Below are 19,259 nucleotides of genomic sequence, written 5' to 3'. Positions count from 1 at the left end.
CTTTTCCGGAAGATCCCTTATTCCTCTTAAAATCAGGAATCAGGGATCTTCCGGAAAAGGCTTTATTTTCCGAAAGATTCCATCTAGACTGGAGCTTTTCTCCCGTAAAGCCCCGAGCCGGAAAAAAGCGGCAGCCATGTTCATGCAAATGAAGCGGGGGATATTTAAATCCCCCGCGGCATTTACAATTCCGACTTGTCTCATTAGCATCCCTTTTCTGGAAAAGGGTGCCAATGTAGACACAGCCAGACTGAATGGCTAGCCAACAACAAAAGCAGTTTCTCCTCTACACCTCCACATCAGCTGCTAGAAGTGGGCCTCCCCCTCCCTGCCTGAATTGACCTCATTATCTCTAGCCTTACACCCTTGATTGGTACTCTTTTCTTATGCCTGTATATTTATACCTGCCTCTGGAATTTCCACTACATGCATCTGATGAAGTGGGTCTTTGCCCACGAAAGCTTATACTCCAATAAATCTGTTAGGCTACGTCTAGACTGGCATGTTTTTCCACAAATGCTTTTAACAGAAAAGTTTTTCCGTTAAAAGCATTTGCGGAAAAGAGCGTCTAGATTGGCAAGGACGCTTTTCCGCAAAAGCTCTTTTTGCGGAAAAGCGTCCGTGCCAATCTAGATGTGGTTTTGTGCAAGAAAGCCCCATCGCCATTTTCGCAATCGGGGCTTTTTTTGTGCAAAACAATACCTCGTTGTCTACACTGGCCCTCTTGCGCAAAAGCATTTGCGCAAGAGGGCTTTTGCCCGAACGGGAGCAGCATAGTATTTCCGCAAGAACACTGACAATCTTACATGAGATTGTCAATGGTCTTGCAGAAATTCAAGCGGCCAGTGTAGACAGCTGGCAAGTTTTTCTACAAAAGCAGCTGCTTTTGCGGAAAAACTTGCCAGTCTAGATGCAGCCACAGTCTAAGGGGCCACAGGACTTTTATCTGATAAGTATTTGCTTATCAGATAGTCAACTAGTCCTTCACATCCCTTTTGGAAAGGCTGAACCACTTTTGCAGGGTTTAAAGTGGCTGGAGTATCGGTCCCATTGCCTAAAGAAGGTGTCTGCATCTGCATGTGCCTGGGAGATCCAGAGCAAGCAACAATGACTGGCCACTAACTAGACCAGGGTACTTACAAAAACACGGGGCCCAGGATATGGGACAGTTTACAATAGACTTTGCCCAGTGGTAGGACTGGGCCCAATTGTAATACCATCCATAACACTTTCTATTGATGTGCTTATAACCATCTGTAATGCAAACAGCTCATAGCTATACTGCTGAATATTCATTCATGAACCTTTTATAATAAATGGAACTTTAATATGAAGTGTGAATAAATTAGGGAATAATTAGGGAATAATTTTTTAATAATTAGGAAATAACTTGGTAACTAAATGCTTCTGCAATTAAATCCTTACACTAATGTCATATTGTAAATATAAGTAGTATTCTGCTCTTCTTCATTTTGTACAGTGCACATGTGTTCTCAATTTGTCAGCTGCATGTTACTTTTTAGTGAGGTTGGCATACTCAATTTTTATAACACAAATACATTAAAAAAAACAGGCTACATGCAAAAGGGAAAAAGAAACCATAAATTGTAGTAAATAGCAATTTTTGCTCATTATATCTGTTCCTTTTGATAGTGTAATTTGCATTAACTCTGCAGATTGCTGTCACCAATATAGACAGATTATTTCTAGGGCTGTCGATTTTAATCACAATTAACTCATAAAATTAATTGTGATTAAAATTAATTTGAAATTAATGTATGGTGCTCCCGTTATATTTATATTTTGATTACAAATATTTGCAATGTAAAAATGATAAAATATACAGTATTTTTCAGTTCACTTCATATAAGTACTGTAGTGCAATCTCTTACTGAGAAAGCACACATTACAAATGTAGAATTTTTTTTATTCCATAACTGCACTCAAAAAACAATGTAAAACTTAAGAGCCTACAAGTCCATTCACTCCTACTTCTTATTCAGCCAATCACTCCAACAAGTTTGTGTACATTTGCAGGAGAGATTGTAAACAAGAAGCAGCTGCTCCTAGCATTTTTTGTACATTATTCAACATTTGTAAGCACTTCTCTCATAGAATCATAGAATTCTATAATTAGAAGGGACCTCAAGAGGTCATTAAGTCCAGTTCCCCTGCCCTTACAGCAAAGCCAAGCACTGTCTAGATTGTCCCTGATAGATATCTATCCAGCCTGCTCTTAAATATCTCCAGTGATGGAGATCCCACATCCTCCCTAGGCAATTTATTCCAGTCTTTAACCACCCTGATAGGAAATGTTTTCTAATGTCCAACCTAAACCTCCCTTGCTGCAATTTAAACCCATTGCTTCTTGTCTTATCGTCAGAGGCCAAGGAGAACAATTTTTTCCCCTCCTCCTTGTAATATCCTTTTGGATACTTGAAAACTGCTATCAAGTCCCCCCTCAATTTTCTCTTTTCTAAACTAAACAAGCCCAATTCTTTTAATCTTCTCTCATAGGTCATGTTTTCTAGAACTTTAATTATAATCTTTCATGATAAAAAGAGTGCACTACAGTACTAGTATTATGTGAATTGAAAAATACTTTGTTTTTTACAATGCAAATGTTTGTAATAAATATAAAATTAGCACTGTACACTTTGTATTTTAATTGAAATATATATTTGAAAATGTAGAAGAATTCCAAAATATTTAAATAAATGGCAAGATACTGTTGTTTAACAGCGTAATTAATTATGATTAATTTTTTTAAATTGCTTGATACCCTTAATTATTCCCCAGAATTCTTGCTTACAGTAGTTTATTTCCTATGATTTGGCTTTCAACTGAGAACTATATTAGTTACCATGCCTTTGACAGAGCCTCCTTCTATTAGTCTGAAGGTTGTTCATTAGCCTCTGTGAGAAGTCCTTTTACTAAAAGGAGAGCAGCTACCAAACAAATGCACACAAACATAACTTACTACAAAAATTGGAGAATCTAGTCTGCGAATAAAGACATTTTAATATCAGTGGAATATGAAGAAATAATGTTAATGTTATATGTTTTGCTATCCTCTCCTAATGCAAGAAGAGCCTGGAATGTCACTAATGAAAGCTCTAGCTTCCAGCCAAGACACATTTCCCAATCAATTGTTTGCAGCCAGGCCCTAAGATACAACTGAATTTGCTTGAATCCCACAGAGACAAACACCTACAGGATCTATATCAAGCATTCTTAAAACTAAAATACTCACCTGGAGAAGCAGAAAAACAAATTGACAGAGCCAAACAAGTACCCAGACATCAGCTTCTTCAAGATAGACCGTACAAATAAACAAACAATAGAATTCCACTTATCATCTACAGTCTGCAACTTCCCCTCCACTGCATTATCAACCATCTACAAACTATCCTGGAAAATGACCCCTCACTCTTACAGGCCTTCAGAGATAGGCCATTCCTCGCCTACAGACAACCCCCTACCTCAAACAAATTCTTTCCAGCAACCACGTAACACACTTCCATCATACTCATCCAGGAACCCACCCCTGCAATCAACTCCAGTGTCAACTCTGTCCACACATCTATACAAGTGACATCATCACAGGACTTAACCACATTAGCCACCACATCAGAGGCTCATATAACTGCACATTCACCAATGTGATCTATATCATCAAGTGCCAGCAATGCCCTTCAGCCACGTATATTGACCAAACTGGATGGTCTCTATAAGGGTACATCTAGACTGCATGCCTCTGGCAGGAGGCATACCTGCGTGGTCAACAAATGCCTTTGAAGTCGACCACGGAGTGTCCAGACTACCGCGCTGAGCCGACAAACAGCTGATCGGCTCAGTGCAGTAGGCATTTAAATTTAAATGAAGTGGCGATTATTTAAATCGCTGCTTCATTTTCCTATGCCGGGTAGTCTAATCTACATGCCTCTGTCGCCAGAGGCATGTAGTCTAGACGTACCCTAAGAAAGGATTAATGAACACGAATCAGATATTTGAAAAGGTAACACACAGAAACCTGTTGGGAAACATTTTAACTTTCTCAGCCACTCATTAATGGATCTCTAAGTTACTATATTATTACAAGCCAATTTCACAAACCAGCTTGAAAGGAAAGCTGCAGAACTTAATTTCATTTACAAGTTTGATACCTACAATAGAGGTTTAAACAAAGACCTTAACTGAATTACCCTCTACATTCCACATCAGAATAACATAAAAGGCCAAACACCAGGTACTTAAACATACTTAGATCCCACCCTATCAGATTCATTTAGCATGGAAACTCTAATTATTCTTTCCCCATTTTTTTCCATTCCTTTCCTTCCCCATCCCCTCTTTGCTATTTATTTGGAACTTGAACCCCTTAAACTCCATTCATCTGAAGAAGTGGGTTGTGCCCACGAAAGCTCATGATACCATCTACATTTTTGTTAGTCTCTGAGGGTACACTGCTGGGTTTTTTCTTTTTCAAAGAAAGCTACGCAAAATGCATTCCGCATTTTGTGTAGCTTTTTTCGATCCTTTTGTTGGAAGAGGCTTTTCTGACATTTGGCCCATCTTGACTGGGACAAATGTCGAAAAAAACTCCTCTTTTGGAAGCCCCCTTATTCATCGTAGGACGAGGAATACAGGGGCTTCCGAAAGAGTGCGTTTGCTGTTCTGGAAAAAAATAGGAGAGCAAATGCGTCACTGGACGCAGAAGAGCTTTTCTGGGATACCTGCTTTTCTGATGACTCTGAACACCATCTTGTGTTGAGGATTAGAAATGTAGGCTGTTTGCTATTAAAATGACATATAGTCTAGTAGAACCTTAAACACTAACAAAACATGTACTTTAGATGCTATCATGAGCTTTCGTGGGCGTAACCCACTTCTTCAGATGGCAGTCATAAATTTTCATGGGCACAACCCACTTCTTCAGGAGTGTCATCTGAAGAAGTGAGTTGTGCCCATGAAAGCTCATGATATCATCTACATGTTTTGTTAGTCTTTAAGGTGCTACTAGACTATATGTTGTTTTTTAAGTTTTTCCTGTTACAGACTAACTCTGCTACTCCTCTGATGCTATTAAAATGGGCAAACTGGTGAAAAGCAGTATTTGGCTGAAACAGCTTAAAATTCCTGTGTCGAAAAAGCCATGAACAACCTTAATGATCTTATTAACACTTTGGGTTATAGAAATTTACAACACTTTAAAAACCTACTTTGCTTTTAACGATTCTGGTTGTTTTTGTTTGCATTATATTCATTATAGAGCATGAAAATAAATGTGTTGATATTACATTTGTTTATAGCTGGCTTCATTCTGGTCTTCTGAACCAGATTATTTGGATTGGAAATCCTGCAAAGCAATGTTACTCCTTCGAAAATATGCTGAAATGTTCAAAAAAGAAATTTAATGGAAGCAAGCTTCCATCACATTTAACACTGTTCCCTTACAGCACTGAAAATCAATATATGAAAGACTTTTAGGCAATCCATTAAATGATTAAGGTGTGTGTCTGTAGTTTTGACACTTCTCTAGTTTTGCTAAAGAATCAGGAGATATTCTTAATAAAAAAAACCCAGTATTTTATTAGCAACTATTCACACACACACACACAAATGGTCCTGCAGGATCTTAGAGACTAACAAAAAATGTAGATGGCATCACCAGCTTTCCCCTGATGGTATCATGAGCTTTTCATCTGAAGAAGTGGGTTGAGCCCAGAAAGGGTCATAATACCATAAACCATCTTGTTAGTCTTTAAAGTGCTACATAGTCCTGTATTTTGTTTCATCTACATTTTTGTTAGCCTCTAAGGCAGTGATCCCCAACCTTTACAGCCTGCCGGGTGCCAGGGGGCGTGGCTGTTCGCCTGCTGGGCACCAGGGGGCGGGCGGCCCCCCCCATAGCCGCGTGCTCGGGGGCGGCCCCCGCCTGCAAGCACCACGCTCCCGAGGCCGGCCCCCCCCTGCAAGCGCCGTGTGCCGGGGGCGGGCGCCCCTTCCTCCCCCAAGTGCCGCGTGCCCGGGCCTGCGCTCCTCCTAAGCGCCGCGTGCCCCGGGGCCAGCGCTCCCCCGCCAAGCGCCGCGCGCCCGGGGCCGGCGCTCCCCCCCCAAGCGCCACGCACCCAGGGCCGGCGCCCCCCCCCCAAGCGCCACGCACCCAGGGCCGGCGCCCCCCCCTCTCACCCTCCAAGCTTACCATGCGCCCGGGCCAGCTCCGGCACAGTACATGCTCCATGTGCCCAGGGCCAGGCAAGCCCTGAGCACTTGGTGGGCACACAAAAATGGCCCCGCGGGCACCGTGTTGGGGACCACTGCTCTAAGGTGCTGCAGGACCTGTCCTTTTTTTGTGTGGGATAGGGGGAGGTTCAGTTACAGACTAACAGGGCTATCCCTCTGAGACTTATTTACTCAACAAACATGCCTAAAATCTGAGCAATACCTTGATTCTGCAAGAACAAACACATTCTTAACTTTTCTGGCCCGAGTAGTCCCATTGATTTAAAGCACCTGTTGTGAATGTTCGTGCCTAAATGGATAAGAAAGCAGGTAGCCCAGTAAAAACGGGCTCAGTGATTACAATGGCTAATATTACAGCACTAAGGAATTCTGACAAGGTGAGAGCAGGTTTTATATTTTGTGGGATGCAAAGCTCGTTGGTTTATCAAATGATACCCAAAATGAGTGAGTGAATACTAATTAGCACTAGTATTACACTTGTCATGGAAGGATCTCAACGTGCCTTTAGAGAACGAAAGGTAACTCTCGTCTGCAGAGGCTGGCTGGTTGTTAGGGGCGCAAAGGGCTAAGCCCTGATGCCAATCACGCCTCGACAGGTGCCCGCAATAACAATCACTGTAGTATCTGCAGCTGCAAAGGTGCTGCAGCGTGTAATGCCTCTGGCTGGCTCTAGGGGACAGACGATCCCTCCGCGCCTTGCGGGAAACACAGTCCTCTGGCTGTGCTAATTTAGGTTATTACAGGCACGGGGGTTGGCTGTGGGAAGAAAGAAGGAGCGGAGCCCTGAAAACAGGACGCAGGTTAGTTCCAGTGGGGGTAGGGGACAGGGGCATCAGCTGCGCTTCTTCCTTATAGTAAGTGCTTATTCCAGTTCAGTCCCGAGCCTACCTGGTTTGGGTGGGGCTATGCTGGTGGTTTTGAGGCTGGCTGGGTCAGAAAGGAGACGTGTTTTGGGGCCGAGTGGCGTGTTTTATGCCTGGGATAGATTAGATAGAAAGGTGTGTGTGGTCCTGAGCCTTCCAGGGTAGATGAATGGGAGTTGGGGCGTGAGTCTGAATGAGACTTGAATGGGACAGTGCTCCTGTATAGGCGGGGGCTGGGTTAGAGGGAACTGGGGGAGAGAGGTTTGAGCTGGCATGGCTGATTACAAGGGAGAATATTATAGACTGGTGGTAGATGGGAGCTTGAGACAGCAGAAGCAGTGGTTAATAGATTGGAGTGGATGAGGGTGTGAATAGCAAAGCACACCAAAGTGAGGGGGGGTAGTGATCATACAGGGATAGATACTATTTTCTTCCATTCTACTCTTGCTGTAAAGTTTTCAGTTTTGAGAGAGTAAAATGTGGGTAAACTTAATTTTTTTTCATAGCTCTTCCCTCCCCGTGCCTTGCCTCCCTTATCCCATATAAAATTGCTTCCTCATGACACTCTTCAACTAGTACCCTGTGTAAGTGGGTTGCTTTGAAGATCTGGTCACTTTCCAAGGGAGTGTGGAAAGGCTCTGGTATAGGCATTCTAAGTAAGCCCCATGGGCATCAGGTACCATTGACCAGTTTTATTTTACAAAGGGGAAACTAAATGATTTGCCCAATGCTGCATTCTGACAAACTTGCCTTCAGGTTTCCTGCTGATTTTTGGTTGCTTGGTGGAGTTGTTTTGGTCTCAGGAAGAGAAGTGGGTGGTGTGGTGTGTGTTTTTGTTTGTTTGTTTGTTTGTTTTTGCAAGCACTCTAAATTATCAGGACTTCTTCTCATTCTGGAGTAATAAAGGGATGATGATCTGAGCCACTGCTCCAACAGGAGTTTTTAGGAAAGAGAGCTCCTCTAACTGTCCTGAGATTAAGGCTGTTTCTTTAAAGGCTGGTCTCAGTTTGGGAAGTTTTTCTGCTAGTGAAAGAAATGTATTGGTCCAGTCTTGTAGTTAACATTTGCCAAGCTCTTTGGAAAACTTAAGGAGTGACTTTAACTTCCATTGAACTTGTGTATGTGTGACTATTTGCAGCTAGATGGCACTATAAAGTTACAGGATAAAAATGGTAAAGCACTGACTAAGTCATCAACTATGATGGCTTTTTATTGTAACTTTTTTCCCAATGTTCTCTTTTTTACTAGTTTTGATTTCAGTGGTTAGAATGTTCCTTAGTTTTATTAAATAAAATTGCTTGGATTGGTATGCATGGTTAAAATCGTATATTCACATCCAGCTATTTGAGTTGGTCTTGAGCTTATTATATTCTTGGATCTCTCTTGTACATTTTTGAGCTTGTTACTCCTAATTTACATTTACTTAGTGCTTGTGAGTATACTTCCTAATCTATACATGTGACTTGGGCCATATGTGCTATGAGGGTATCACTCATCTTGAATTGTGGTATTTTAATAAAATGGCCTTCAAACTTGGTTCTGACTAGAAAGTAGTAAGTACTAACCTTTCGTTAGAGCTCAGCTCTAACATCTCCTGTTCTGCTTTACTTCAGTTATAGTGTTCAGCATTCTTGGAAACTAGGTCTGAATGAGAATATTTTGCTTCTTCTAGAAATAGACAATACAGTGTGAGACACTGAAAGTCATTACAAATGGAAGTATTAACACTTGAATAATCCCCCTCCCCATGACATCTTTTATTAGAGAATACCATTAACTGTATATTTGGATTCAGTTTGAGCAAAATCCTCCAGTCTAAGGCACAGTCCAAATTCCCCGGAGTAATGTTTCCTGTCTTGTGTGGAACCTCTGTATGGGATTGCTTATTATTTGCAAATACTAAATGATTATTTGGACAACAAATAGGATAACTTACTGGTAACTATAACCACTGTGGAGTCAAAATATATGCAAACTACAGCATCAGTAAAATTGAAACTAGAACAGATTAAAACTGCTTGCTTCTGGATGCTTTGCTGAAATTCTCTCTTGTATCCAAAAAGCAATGTTGCTCTGACTTAAAAAAAAGTTCAAGGACCAAATATAGGCCCTTATCCTGCAGTCACTATTGCATATACTCTTAAGATTAGGCATGTGAATACTAATTGAAGGCAGTGAAAACTAGTCACATGCGTAGATTTAAGCACTTGGATTAAGTGTTTGAAGGATCGAAACCCTAGGCTGTAATGTGCACATAATATTCAAAGCTTGATGGCATAAAGTTGATGGGGCTAGCGGAAGGCTAGACAAGCAGAACATAAAGTTCCCTGAAACTGTGAGACAGAAAATGTTTCTGTATGTACTGAAAAGGTGTTGGCATCCCAAAACTTTAGGAAACCAATTTTTTTGTCAGTTCAGTGACTTGGACCAGACAAACCAAAAAAATGTTGTTTTTTAAATCAATGAGACTGTTCAGGCTAGCAAGCATAGTACCATCTAATAAATACTTGCACGGCTGAGCTCTCAATGTACAATACAAATACAATCTTTTATCCCCTGTGTGGCACAGGTGCGGTAACTCAAATTTCAACCATTGCGCATTGTATTCAAACAAACAAAAGTTGAAACAAATCCCCTTTCTCCCTGGGTTGGGTTTGGATTGAAAGCCTGTTTGTTTTGGAAACCTGAATTGATAGCACATTTCCCAAAAGTTTTCCTAAGAGCAAACTCAGCTGAAGGAACTGGCCATTCTGTACTGTTTGGAAGAGGATATTTGAAAATTTATCTCTTTTTCCATCAGATAAACAAAAAGAGGCATAGTTACAAATCTGTAGAGAACAGCATATAATAGTGATACACGTGGCAGCAGAGCTTGGCAATCTGCTGACAGACCCTGGGGATATGGCTAGACTACAAGCCTCTTTCGAAAGAGGCTTTTTCGAACAAGCTCTTTTGAAAATGCCTCTTTCTTGTGGCTGTCTAGAAGATCTCTTTCGAGTTTCAAAAAAGCAGTCTGCTTTTTTCAAAGGAGAGCACCCAGGCAATCCATGATCTCTTTCAAAAAAGCCCTGTTTGTGTTCAAGAACGCCTTTTTTCAAAAAAGCTCTTTAGAAAAAAAGGCGTTCTTTCTGATAAAAGCAGGCTTACTGATTTCAAAAAAACCTGTTTTCTTTCGATTTTAATTTCAAAAGAACACGAAAGCAGTCTAGATGCAGGTGAAGTTTTTTTTTTTAAAAAAGGCCATTTTTTTTCAAAAAACTTTGTAGTGTAGACACATCCTGGGAGAGCCTGGAGTCTGTTGTTAGAGAGGCTGACCTTCCCTGATCCAGCAAGCTCTCTCCTTTGGGACAGTTCAGGTCCCGAAGATGCTGGACCAGTTCGGTCCAACCTGTAGCTGATTTGCTAAAACTGGTGATGGTATTTCTTTGTCTAGATTGATATTTGGCCAACATAAGCTACACTGCTATGAATTATTTTAAGGAATACAGATATGTTGGATTTTGCTCATGAATGAGCAATATTCTTTCCCCAAGAGAATAAGGAGAGATCTGAAGGATTCAATACACTCCGTAGCTCCTGAAAAGATCGGCAGAGGTTGATGCTAAAACCACCAAGCTCAAGAGATTTTTGGAAGGCCCCATTTAAAAGTAATTCATCTGTTGATATCTCTGCTTCAAATTGTATGTGTCTCCCTTCCCCCTCCTTACTCTGGCTCTCCAAACAATGTGTGTGTTTTAGGATTTCATCCTATGCATTACCATTTATAAAGATCTTCCTATGTTTTTTTCAGTCATTACAATTTCAGGTAGAATAGTCCTCACTTTAGAACGATGGCCTATTTTTGAAAACATGCATCTGACTTTTTAAAAACTCAAAACACTGTTTTGGGGGAGCAGGCCTGGGCACTGGATGATAGGTGTAAGGTGGCAACTTAGAACTGCATCTGGATCTTCTTGTTGTCGTTTTGACTAAATATGCCCCCCAAAATGTACATACAGGTAACTCCTCTAACAAATAACTTTAAATTCTTCTTGCAAATCTTGGTGGGGAAGAGAGTAATTTGTAATTCTTTATAAACAAAATGGAGCCATCCCTTCCTGGAGAGTTGAATGAGTGTCATACAGAAAATGAAATGCACTTTTATTACTATTAAAACTCAATAGAACAGGGCTTTTTAAAATGTACATGGGAGTATTGCCCTCTGTAATTGTCAAAATATTGATGTACATATGCCCTTGTAGATTATTTTAGCATGCAAGAAGGGAATGTCTGTCTGGGTCTAGTCTTTGGCATGACTGGCTTCTAGGCAGGAGTGTATTTGTGTGTAATCAAATAATTTAAAATCTAAGTACATTGAGGCGCTTTCATTTTTGTGAGAACCAAATCTATCCTGGATGAGGAGCCATGAGCTTTGGAAAAGAAAGTTAACACTTTTACTATTTCTGGTCAGTAGCCACTGGACAGCAATGAACTCTTTGGTTCATAAGGGTGGAACTGAATGTTTAAAGTGTTTTTTTGTTTTTTCTGGAAACTGGGAAGCATTTTATCTAATCTGGATTATAACACACAATTCCTGTCTTCCAAGAGAAATATTTTTTTTAATTGGGTATAATGACTAAGACTCAATTACTGATCACATTTATAGGAGAGGGTTAGATACCCCGGAATTAACAGTGTTCCAGGAAAAACAGAGATCATATCTCTACATACAGTGACTAAAGTCACATTTAATTGTAACATCAATATAACATAATACATACATGTAAAATAATATAGCTCCTCTTCTCTGTGTGAGATGGAGTAAATACTGGCCCATTTTCTTTCTTTTTTTTTTTTTTAACGTGTATTCTGAGGCTAATAGCTATTTCTTGTGTTGGTGCAAATATTGCTTTCTCTTATGACAAGAAAATACTTCTCGTACATTTACAGAATGTTGGTTAATTGTAATATTCTATGTGCAGATTTTTAAAGAATGCCGAGGAGATGAGCTGGGCATTTTCTGTTTGATAAATGCCTCTTCTAAATAGGCTTTCTTTATGTATTTTGTTGCCTCCTAAGGTACTCTCAACAGATAAGCTGTTGAGTAATCAATCAGTTTCTCAGTGACTAACATCATTGTTAAATTTCGTAATTCCAATTAATTAAATGCTTTAATGCTATATGCAATACCTGCTGAGAGCAAAAGGAGGTCATTAAAGTTAACTGTGAGTAGTTAATAACCGGACCAATGTTTTATTGTCATCATAGGACCTACATTAACAAATTTTCAACAGTCTACAGCCTATCCTGGAAAATGACCTTTCACTCTCTCAGGCCTTGGGAGACAGGCCAATCTTTGCCTGCAGACAACCCCCTATCTTCAAACACACTTTTTCCAGAAACTAGGCAACACACCTCCATCATGCTCATCCACGAACCCACTCCTGCAGTTGGCCCCAGTGCCAACTCTGTCCACATGTCTACACAAGCAGTATAATCACTGGACCCAACCACATCAGCCACCACGTCAGAGGCTTCTTTAATTGCACATGCACTAATGTGATCTATGCCAGCAATGCCCCTCTGCCATGTATATTGGCCACCTGGACAGTATTTATGACAAAGGATTAATGGACACAAATTAGATACTCAAAATGGTAATACAGGCAGTCCCCGGGTTACGTAGATGATAGGGACTGTAGGTTTGTTCTTAAGTTGAATCTGTATGTAAGTCGGAACTGGCGTCCAGATTCAGCCGCTGCTGAACCTGATCAGTTTCAACAGCGGCTGAATCTGGACGCCAGTTCTGACTTACATACAGATTCAACTTAAGAATCCCAGGCATCCCCAAGTCAGCTACTGCTGAAACTGATCAGCGGCTGATTCCAGGAAACCCGGGGCAGGGGCTTCCTGTAGTCAGCCACTGGTCAGTTTCAGCAGCGGCTGACTAGAGGATGCCTGGGGCAGAACAGCTGGGGTGCTGCTGGGTTGGTTCAGAAGTGCCAAGTAGCGGTGCTGTGGGACCAACCGGCAGTGCCCCACCTGCTCTACCACAGTCCCGGGGCTTTGCTTCACATTTCCCTGGTCTGCTGGGGGAGGGGGGGGCCACTAGCTGCGCCCCCCCAGGAGACCAGGGACATGGGGACCAAAACCGCAGCGGCGGGCTGCTGCGCCTCTGAGGCTTTGCTCTGGCAAAGCCTCAGAGGTGCGGGACTCCGCTGCCGCTGCCGCTTTGCTCGCGGTGCCTCTGGTCTGCTGGGGACCGTCTCCAGCGGACTAGGGACACCGAGAGCAAAGCTGCAGCAGCGGCGGAGTCCCGCGCCTCCCCGGCTTTGCCACAGCAAAGCCTCAGAGGCGCGGGACCCCTCCGCCTCCCCGGCTTTGCTCCGGGTGTCCCTGGTCTGCTGGGAACCGTCTCCAGCAGACCAGGGACACCGGGAGCAGCTTTTCTAACCCCAGAGGTCGAGGTGGCGGGACCGCTGCGCTCTGGGCGGTTCTGCTGCCTGCGAGCTCCGGGGAGAGAGAGCCCTGTTCGTAAGTGCGGGTCCGACGTAAGTCGGATCCGCGTGACTCGGGGACTGCCTGTACAGAAACCTGTTGGCAAAAAATTTAACCTGGCTGGGCAGTCATTAATGGATCTCAGTCACCATGTTGTTTCAGGCCAATTCCACAAGCCAAATACACAGGAAGCCTTGGAAGTTAACTTCAGTTACAGGTTTTGGACCCATCATAAAAGTATGAATAAAGACATCACCTGGCTAGCACACTACCTTCCACATCCTAATGACTTAAAACAAACAAACAATGGGTACTTAAGAACAATTTGTACATTCTCTGTCTGCTTCATTTAGCATGACCTCTAAATTGACTTTCCCCTTCCTTCTTTTCCCCCCTCCCCCTCCTATCACCTACTATTTATTTTGGAACTGGACTTTTGATATTCCATTCATCTGAAGTGGGTTGTACCCACAAGAGCTCATGATACCAGCTACATGTTTTGTTAGTCTAGCAGCACCTTAAAGGCTATTTGTTGTTTAAGTTTGTACAGAAATAGTAGTTTAGGGCCTGATGTAATGTTAATCAAAGTCAATGCAAGTCTTGATTGACTTCCATGGGCTTTGTATCAGGAGTATAATATTTCTGCCCTGACTTGCAATGAGGATGTATCAAACTCTCACCATCTCTTTTATATCCTTGTTATACTAGTCTGTGAGGGATTTTTTAAAAAGCCGTATGAAATCAAGATATTGTAATATTCAAACTTTGGCATGGTCAGTTTTATGTTTGTACACTTTAAACTGTTTGTTGTTCATTAATTTGCAGTGCTCTAATCCTGCAACCTGTTGTGAGCAGGTCCCTCCATCAGCACATAGCTTCATTCACTTCATGTTGCTAGATCAGAGTCTAAGGCAGAATGTGTTCTGGAGTGAGAGCAGGGACATGAGTAACCCTGTTTAGCAGTGTTTGTCAGGTATAACACTCAGAAATAGGGAACATTGAGAAATGGTTACTAAAAATGTTCACAACCAGTATCCATCTGGTAAAGATGTGATATTTTGTACAGGCCCTTCTTAATTGGTACATAGTCCAACAGGTTACACGGAAAGCATAGATTGCTCACAGGTAACCTGAAGAAGTGGGTTGTGCCCACAAAAGCTCATACCACCATCTACATGTTTTGTTAGTCTGTAAAGTGCTACCAGACCATTTGTCGTTTTTTCTGTAACAGACTAACTCAACTACCCCTTGAAGCTTCTGAACATGCTAGGTAACCTTTGGTGGGTCTAAGTGATCATAAACGTTATTAAAGATGGCCCCTATTAAGATATCTTTTCTTCTTACTGTAATTTGAGGGTGACCCTTTTACTGTTGTAAGATGATCTCAGTATCAACAATCTCTTATTTTATGAACTATACTTTATCAAAGCAATTGAAGTGCTGTACTGTCAGTTCCTAATTTCATAGGAGCTCAGGTACCACAATGATGGATGTGGTATTAAAACCTAGGTAGTTTCTTCACCTTTATTGCAGACTGTGCACACCCATAATCATTTAGGGCTAGAATCAACTCTCATTAAAGTTATTAGACTCCCACTAACTTGAATGGTACATCAGTAAGAGTTGGATCAGGTTTTTGGTCCCCAAGAAATCCATTTATCTTTTAGTGTTCATTCAATGATGTAGCTTAGATAAGACAAGGAGTTCTGTTTTATGATATCCAGAATAACAAGTCTGAGGTATAGCCTTGTTAATTTGTAATTTTAAAAACAACAAGCAGTCCTGTGGCACCTTGGAGACTAACAAATATATATTATTTGTTAATCTCTGATGCAATGTCTACACTCCACATTAATTTCAAAACAAGCTATTTTGGAAGATATCTTTGAAATAGCACATCTACACACCAAACGCGCATCAAAATAGCGCATCCGCACTGATGGGACGCTAACTCGCATTTAAGGCACCCAGAAGCACTTCAGGCAGGGCATTAGGTCAGCAGTTACTTCATGTGGCTGCTGTTTGAGGCCGTCTGAGGCTCTTGTACGGGGGAGGGATCCCTTTAAGCAGCAGTGTCTCAGGCTTTTTTCCTTTGCCTACTTCCTTAAGGGACAGCGAAGCCTTTTCTTCTGCCTGCTGCGGTTGACCTTGTGGACACTTCAGCTTGCCAGGCATGGAGCTGGAGCTGTCTCTGGGCAGTCTATGGCTATTGCAGTTTGTGCTTCAACTCATACAGCAATTTCTGCAGGCTGCAGCCCAGGCGGCTGTTCTTCCCTCCCTCCATTCAATGCGCAGGCCGGGTCCAACAGTGGTGGCATCCTACAGGGAGAGAGCTTATACCCCTACCTGCTTGAGAAGAGTGGGGCAGGATGCTCAGTGGGAGGTGTGTGTGAGCGGCAGATGCCACTGCTCATTGATATTAAGGCTAATTCATCCTTATTATAGATTTATAGAAATGTATGTAGGTCTACTGCAACTGAAGTGATGACCCATAAAAGAGATTGGCCCTTGAAGGGGATGGCAAAGATCTCATGGACTTTGATGGGGGCCAAGATTTTCCCCCATTATTTTTGACTACTTGTGCGTAGTTGGGGAATCCAAACTGTCTGCACAATAAAGATATTGGAGTGAAATTTGACACCTGAATCAGCAGATGCAGCTATAATTGGTTCACAACAGAGGGAACCAATTATTCATTTATGTGCTCATTAATTGGATTTGCCAACTTAGAATATTTTGGAAGGATCCTCATGTATTATTCCAATTGGAAACTATATTTTCCAGATATTCTTAGCCTGACTTAAAAATGTTTTAAACAAGAGAAACAGTCCATTTTTTTTTTACTCTGTAGCTTGAAGAGCATGAGGTATAATAGTTTATCAGGCATTTATGTATTCTACATATGAAGACAGGTTAGTACAAGAAGTAAACATTTGGATGGTGGTTAATTTTCATGGTTTCAACTTTCTCTGGACACATTTTTGGGGGATTTTGAAGTTGCCTACCTAAATTAAGGAACTACTTTTCAAGTAAGCTAGCTCTTAAAGTTGCTAGAGAAACATTTGAAAAAGGGCCACTATATTATAACTCAAAAGTACAGTGGAAACAGTTTAAAATACTACATAAAAATGGAGACCTTTGCCAATTCACATAAATATTACCAGCAGGTGTCACTCCTTCACTTTAGAAAACAGTTGTGCTCAAGAAGTATCCATTTTCACTCTACAGGAAAAAGCCTTCATTTTAAGTTGAAATACGGTGTGTTAGTTATATATCAGTAATTTCCTCACCTAAGATTTTGAATTAAAATAGTGATTTAAGTTTTCTTATCACAGTTGATTTTTTTTTTTTTTTACAGTAAGCTGGGTTATGTCTGACTAGCAGATGTGAATAGCTGGTAGATATTAAAATGCAGCAATGTGAGAAGAATGGCAGGAGATTGGTCCAAAACAAAAGCTCGCATCCACACAACCCCAGATTTTGAGCTTGGTCTAAACTGGAACTGAATTTTGTGGCTTGGTCCCATTGCTATTAATGTGAATATTATTTCTTTTGCCAAATAGATTTTTATAAATAGCACCTATATGGCCACTAAGAAATAAACCAAAATGCTTGCCTCACCAGTAATAGCCTCTCATTTGCCTTTGTCATACTACAAACATGTAGTGATAGTTGGGATTCACATCAACTATGCACTCCTAAAATTTTACCACAGATTAGTTACAAGAGGAAGGATGGTTTTGTGTCTAAAACCCAGAGCTGAAGTCAGGAGTCAGACTTCTCTGAACAGGTTACAGGTGGTGAAATAGAGGCATAGCTTTTAAGTAATATCGGGACAGTTGTGAAACTTCTTGTACAAATTTTAATAATTCAGTTATTTGACTCTGAAATTTTTTGATGGAAGGTGCTATGTAAGCAACTTTCTTTGAACAACAACACAAGGAGGCTGTGTCTAGACTGGCCAGTTTTTCTGGAAAATCAGCCGCTTTTCCAGAAAAACTTGACAGCTGTCTCTACTGGCCGCTTGAATTTCTGCAAAAGCACTGACTTCCTACTGTAAGAAATCAGTGCTTCTTGTGGAAATACTATTCTGCTCCGGTTTAGGCAAAAGTCCCTTTTGAGCAAAGCTTTTGTGCAAAAGGGCCAGTGTAGACAGCTCAGATTTGTTTTCCGCAAAAAAGCCCCCGATCGCAAAAATGGCGATCGGGGCTTTTTTGCGGAAAAGCGCGTCTAGATTGGCATGGATGCTTTTCCGCAAAAAGTGCTTTTGCGGAAAAGCATCTGTGCCAATCTAGATGCTCTGTTCCGAAAATGCTTTTAATGGAAAATTATGCCAATCTAGACGCAGGCGGACTGAGTTCTTCACAGATGCGCTGTCCTAACAAAGATGGAACAGTGTTGCCCTGGGATGTTTGAGGTCACTTTGGTTAAGGAACTGGCTTTGTTTTTTGTTTGGTAGTTTAAAAAACTGGTTGACCCAAATAGACTCTGAAAATTCTGAGAAATTAAACGAATCAGTCAACCAGAAAAGTTTTGACTCTATTTTTAGAAAGCAAAGGAAATGAAGGGCTAGGTTTACAAAGCATCCAGAGAAGGTGCAATCTTTATCCAAGTGGATAAGTCACACACCTAGATTGTGGGTGCCCTGGGTTCAATTCCCCCCCTGCCTGATTTGAACGAGGGTTACCTGAGCTGCTGCACAGTAACTACTATGTTCTGGGCTATTTGGCTGTGGGGTACTCAATTTCTCCTGTTGAAGCTGTTCTGCTGTGCAGTGATCAAAGCAGGGATGGGAGCTTGGGGTTTTCGCATCACAGGGGTCTGAATGAAAATGTCTATTGTGGGCAGTGGGAGACTGCCCAGCTGGGAAAGGCAAGCTCCACCCCTTCAGCAGCCTCACCCCGGCTCTTGCAGCAGTAGCCACTCCCCAACCCAGATAACTCTCTGTCTCTGAACACACTCAGGCCTCTTAGCCTCCTCTTTCCCTGCGAGTAGTGTGGCTCCAGCCCAGAGTGTGGGCAGTTTTGGAAGGCATTGCCTTCCCTTGCCTGTGTTACCCACCGCCCACGCTAGCCACTGGTGTAGAAAGTCATTTTCTCTCTCTCCTTTTTGGCCCAATGACTGTTCACATTTTTTTATACCCTTTCCTACGTCAGGCAGCTGGGGAAATTGAACCAGGTGTCTCCCATGTACTTAGTGAATGCTCTAACCAACAGACTAAAGTTTATAAGGAACTAGTCACTATCACTCCTCTAAGTATTTTATAAACAGTGCCTAACATCTCCTGCCGCTCCTCCTGATTTTTTTTTTTTAAACCAAATCTGTATAATACAAGAGTGGCCTCAGGCTGAACTTTTTTCATGGAATAAAGTATTCATCTGAAATGTCAACCAGTTCTAACTTTGGGGCAGTCTCCAGAGAGAGTGGGCTTCTGATCAATGATGGCTCATTTATTTTTGAGACCATCAGGCTTTATTTTGCTCTTCAGATAGGCCAATAGCTATTAAAGGTTGATTTAAAACCATTCACAGTTTGCATGTGTGAAGTTAGAAGCAAGCAGCTGCAACTTAATCTTCAGATAGCACAATACAAACAAAGGCAAAAATGAGCATGAAACAGCTAGTTTGAGAATACGGTGTGTGTTTTGGAGGGGGGTGTATTTGCTAACATCAG

General features: G+C 41.6%; 1 long non-coding RNA gene across 1 annotated transcript in view; it reads left to right on the top strand.

The window, feature by feature from the left end:
- The first annotated feature begins 6,937 nt into the window (after positions 1–6,937).
- LOC142829630 (uncharacterized) overlaps positions 6,938–19,259 on the top strand; it is a 202,111-nt gene continuing 189,789 nt past the window's right edge. The window contains exon 1 of the long non-coding RNA XR_012904248.2: positions 6,938–7,046. This is a non-coding gene — a long non-coding RNA (uncharacterized LOC142829630). The remainder of the gene's footprint in view (positions 7,047–19,259) is intronic.

Source organism: Pelodiscus sinensis, chromosome 4 (assembly GCF_052426305.1).
Source record: "Pelodiscus sinensis isolate ZL-2025 chromosome 4, ASM5242630v1, whole genome shotgun sequence".
NCBI classification, from domain to species: Eukaryota; Metazoa; Chordata; order Testudines; family Trionychidae; genus Pelodiscus; species Pelodiscus sinensis.
This window is presented reverse-complemented; position numbering and strand designations above follow the sequence as displayed.